At 43.2% G+C, this 5,552-nt stretch overlaps 1 protein-coding gene across 2 annotated transcripts in view; it reads right to left on the reverse strand.

Annotated features, from left to right (window-relative positions):
• LOC122556992 (CXADR-like membrane protein) overlaps positions 1 to 5,552 on the reverse strand; it is a 70,821-nt gene that overhangs the window by 16,375 nt on the left and 48,894 nt on the right. The window lies entirely within an intron of this gene.

Raw genomic sequence — 5,552 nt, forward strand, 5'->3', positions numbered from 1 at the left:
TGAGAAAGACAAAGAAAGAAATGTAGGATTAAAAGAAAGGGAAATAATGAGACAAGGATAAAGATAAATAATTAAATAGGACAAGAGGAAGAAGGGCTGACATAGAAAGAGAGAGACAGTTGGTGAGACAGGGAAAGAGAGAGAAAATGAGAGAGGGAAAATGAACAGGAAGGAGGAGAAGGAGACTGAGGGAGAGCCTGAGTGAGAGAGAAAATTGAAATCAAGAGCATTGGAGGGATATGGGCCGGGTGCTGGCAGGTGGGACTAGATTGGGTTGGGATATCTGGTCGGCATGGACAGGTTGGACCGAAGGGTCTGTTTCCATGCTGCACATCTCTGTGACTCTATGACTCTAAATCAGATTTGATGAACTTCTTGAAGTGTTTTGAGGAAGGAACAGACCATGTGAAGAAATGGGAACCTGTCGGTGTGATGTAGCTGTATTTCCAGGGGTTTAAGTTTAATGTCAAAGCTGGTTCCAGGTGGCACAAAAAGGAGAAAGGCAACTCACATCAGTCTCTAGCAACAGGAAGTAGCTGCCTGTCTAATGTTGGCAGTGCCCGGATGTAAAATGAGGAAGCCCACAAAACAGAATAAAATGACCTGATTTTATTTTCTCCTGTCAGCCACATGTCCTGCAGCCTCCCAACTCTTCCTCAGCCTTCCTATCATTCCTGAGCAGAAAGGAGGCTGCTTTCCATCTTCCTCCCTATCTTTGCATCATCTGTCCATTTAGCTGGCACACCTTTGATCCCCTCATCTTTGTCACTGATATCAGTTGTAAAAGGTTGAGTGCCCAGTACAAATCCCTGTGGGACCCTGTCCATCACAACCTGCCAATCTGAAAAAAAAACAACCATCTATGCACGCTGTCTGTATCCTGCCAGCCAGCCAATCTTCTACCCTTGTTGGTATGTTACCCTTACACCATGGGTTTCTAGAACAACAAAGAACAAACCACAACACAGCACAGGAACAGCCCTCCAGGCCTGCACCAACACATTTTATCCTTCCATTCTAAAACTGTCTTCCCTTCCAGGATCCGTATCCCTCTATTCCCTCTCTATTCATGTATTCCTCCAGGTGCTTCTTGAATGCAGCTATTGTGTCTGCTTCCACCACCTCCTGTGGCAGCATGTTCCAGACACTCACTTTCACCCTTTGTGTGACAAACTTGCCTCACACATCTCTTTTAAATTTCCCCCTGTCACACTTTGAACCTGTATCCCCTAGTAACTGACCTTCCACCCTGGGAAAAAGCCTCATACTTGCCAATCTATCTATGCCATTCACAATGATACAAACTTCTATCAGGTCACTCCTCAACCTCCTGTGTTTCAATGAAAATATACCCAGTCTAGCCAACCTTTCTTCATAGCTAAAATCCCTCATACCAGGCAATATCCAGGCAAGCCTTTTCTGTATCCTCTCCAAAGCATCCACATCCTTCTAGTAGTGTGGCCTAACTAAAGTTCTATAAAGCTGCAGCAAAACTTGCCTATACCTATCCTGGATGCACTCCTACATTCAACAATAATCTTTTCTATGAAACTATATCAAGTGCTTTCTAAATCAACAGTAAAGTACAAACTCAATGGGCCAAAGGGTCTCTACTGTTTGATTCTATAACAGATTCCCTTTCAACTACAGAGCACATTATTCCTTCAAAGAATTCCAATCTAAACTATAATTCCTGAAGAGAAAAGTCTTTTTTTTAACAGGCCTGAATTTTTTTACAGTTTATAAAAATGAGCGAATCTCTTTAATTGGTTAATTTCTTGAGTATATATGTGCAATATGTGATTGACATCGCAGTTAGACTTTCACAGTGAACTTGCGAATATATAGTCTCTTTGTTTAAACTCATGAAACCTTGCTGCTGTGATTAAATTGAGCACACACTCACATCTTATTTCTCCCAAAACACACTGACTATGGACAGAGAGGGGAAGATTACAAGTGTTTTGGTTCTCTTCTGACACTCTCCCATTTTAGGGTAGCATGTTAGCAATAGAGAGAGAGTCTTGGTTGGCAGTCAGGAAACAGAGAGGAGGCAGAAATACAAACAGAAATTTCTGGGAAAACTCAGCAGATCTGGCAGCATGTGTGGAGAGAAAGCAGTGCTAACATTTCGAACACAGTGACCTTTCTTCAGAATGGCAGAAATGAATGATTTTCAATTGACAAGGTGTAGTGAGTGATGCGCTACAGGAACCAGGGCGGGGGTTTTATCAATTGCAGTTTATATAAACAAATAGAGTCATAGAATCATAGAGATGTACAGCATGGAAACAGACCCTTCAGTCCAATCCATCCATGTCGACCAGATAACCCAATCTAGTCCCACCTGCCAGCACCCGGCCCATATCCCTCCAAACTCTTCCTATTCATTTACCCATCCAAATGCCTTGTAAATGTTGAAATTGTACCAGCCTCCACCACATCCTCTGGCAACTCATTCCTGGTTTGCTAAATTTACTGATGTCACAAAGGAATACAGTAAAGGAAAATAAGTTACAAAGAGGATATAAGGAGTCTGCAAGGGGAATCTGTTAGGTTCAATAAACAGGCACAAATGTATATTTGTGAGTATATTGTGAGAAAATAACAACTTGCCCAGTTTGGCAGGCAGAAATTTAAAAAGAATAATGTGACTTAAATGGAGAGAGATCACTAAACTGTGAGGTACAGAGGGATCTGGATCTCCCGATAGGGGAATCGCAGGAGTTTAATCTACAGTTTCAGCAAGTAATAGTGAAGCAAATGGAATATTGTCATTTATTGTGAAGAGGATAGGGTGTAAAAGAGGGAATATTGTGCTGTACATAGGGCTATTGAGGTCCTGAGTGCATTAATCTGCCCAAATGTTTCAGTTTAATCCAGACCTTGCCTGTAAAAGTAGGCAAAATATGAGGCCGTTCCATCTATATTGAGCCTATCCTGTGATCTTGCTGACACTTTACAGGCTGCAATTCACTCCAAACAACTACAAGACCTCCTAGATATGTATGGAGATGCCATTGATTTCAAATACATCCCACGTTCCTCAAATTCAATCTACAAACCCTCAGCTGCTCCTTTAAACACTCTGCAGACAGTATGACCCTGTTCAGCCACACTCTAAATCACTATTGACCTGGTCTCACTCCTTTTATATGATTTAGTTATTTGTATTTGGTTGGGTGTCTGTTGTCCAGATCCATTACTCTGGCAAATCTCCTGCTCTCCCCTGACGCCTGGTGACATGGACAGTGTACTATCATTCCTGATGAAGAGGTTATGCCCAAAACGTCAACGCTCCTGCTCCTTGGATGCTGCCTGACTGGCTATGCTTTTCCAGCACCACATTTTTCGACAGTGCAGTATTAGTGCCATTTTCCCAGAGCAGGATCAATGCCTGGTTACATAGTGGGAGATTGTGTGCCTTTGTGTCTTCAGCATCACCTCTCCTCAGCTGGGAGGGACAGTGATGACAGGGAAATGTCACTGAACCATTGACCCAGCTTAATGTGGAGGGGACAAGGGTTCAAATCTCTCTGATGGCCAACTGATGAAATTTAAAGTGAATTAATCAATTCCATGAAATGGTGACTGCGAAACAATCATCAATTGTTATAAAAACCCATTTGTTTAGGGAATAAAATCCTTACCTGATCTGACCTACATGTGACTCCAGACCCACAGCAATGTGGTTGACTCTTAACTTCCCTCTGAAGTGGCCTAGAAAGCCACTGGTTCATGGGCAAATAGGGAAGAGCAACAGATGTTGGCCTTGCTAGAAACAACCACACCCTGATATACTGCTTCAAACCAGTTGGGTTTCTGCCGTTCCTGGGGTTGGGGCTAGCCTGACAATCCGTGCGGGGCAGGGGAGTTGGGGCAAGGGTTTGGTGGAGATCATGTGATGGCAACCTCCAGTGATACATACATCCAGAACCATTCTTCATAGCAACACAAGATAGACTTGGTGTCAACTGGCAAACTCCTTTGGTGACTAATGCCCATCCAAAGCATCCAGACCTGCCTCCGATCCCCTTCCAGTTTAGGAGAGTTGGTTGCCAATTGGAAGTGGCTCATTTATTACCTTTAATTCAAAATGAAAGGTGTATAAAAACAGGGAGATTTTGGTACATCTGTACAAGCACTATTTGGACCACAGCAGGGATTTTGGTCCCCTTACCTAAGGAGAAACTCAGCAGATCTGGCAGAATCTGTAGGGAGAGAAACAGAGGTAACATTCAATGCCCAGTATGACTCTCCTTCAGAACCATTCATTACGTCTTCCCTCTCTTTTCCCCCTCTCCTCGCCCATTGACCTCCCCTCTCATCTCCATCTTTACTTCCCTTCATCCCTTATCATGGTCTCCAGTTTACAGAGTGATTTGTCTACTGCTGCAAATTCTCCATATCGCTGTCCTGATGCCCCTTTACCCATGATCTCTGACAGTGAGTAGAATAGAGGCTCTGGCCTTGCCCTGCTCTGTCCCGTTGGATACTTCTGTTTGCTCTCAGCAGGGTCCATGTGCAGCAATCAATTCTTTTTATTCCTGAAGATGAGAGATGGCTCCTTCTTCACTTATTCTCAACATTTACTACTCGGTCCTGGTTGCCCCTGGAGAAGATGGTGGTGAGATGCCTTCTTGAACCCCTGTAGTTCACATGTTTTAGGTGGACCCACAATGTCTTTAGTGAGGGAAGTCCAGGGTTTTGACCCAGCCAAGGTGAAGGAACCGCAATATGTTTCCAAGTCAGGATGGTAAGTTTTTTGAAGGGGAACTTACAGGGGATGGTGTTCATGCCCATTATCAAGGAAGAAATAGCAAGGCATCGCGATAGAAATTGTCCCATTGGGCAGATGCAGCATGGGTTCATGAAGGGCAGGTCATGGTCAACTAATTATTTGGAATTCTATGAAGACATTGCGAGCACCGTGGACAATGGGGATCCAGTAGATGTGGTGTACCTAGATTTCCAATAGGCCTTCTACAAGATGCTGCATAAGAGGCTGCTGCATAAGATAAAGATGTATGGTATTATGGGTAAAATATTATCATGGATAGAGGATTGGTTAACTAACAGAAAGCAAAGTGTGGGGATAAATGAATGCTATTCTGGTTGGCAATCAGTAACTAATGGTGTGCCTCAGGGATCAGTGTTGGGACTACAATTATTCACAATTGACAAAGATGATTTAGAGTTGGGGACCACATGTAGTGTGTCAAAGTTTGCAGATTACACTAAGATGAGTTGCAGAGCATCTTAAAGGTGTGCAGAGGTCTGTGAAACATTGCAGAGGAACATAGATACTTTAACTGTGTGGCAAAGTTCTGGCAGATGGAGTTCAATGTTAATAAATGTGAAGTCATCCATTTTGGTAGGAGTAACAGTAAAAAGGACTATTACTTGATTGGTAAAAAGTCGCAGCTTGCTGCTGTGCAGAGGGGCCTGGGTGTCCTTGTGCATGAATCACAGAAGGTTGGTCAGCAGTTACCATAGATAATTAGGAAGGCAAATGGAATTTTGTCCTTCATTGCTAAAGGGGTTGAGTTTAA

Source organism: Chiloscyllium plagiosum, chromosome 2 (genome assembly GCF_004010195.1).
Source record: "Chiloscyllium plagiosum isolate BGI_BamShark_2017 chromosome 2, ASM401019v2, whole genome shotgun sequence".
In the NCBI taxonomy this organism is placed as follows: domain Eukaryota; kingdom Metazoa; phylum Chordata; class Chondrichthyes; order Orectolobiformes; family Hemiscylliidae; genus Chiloscyllium; species Chiloscyllium plagiosum.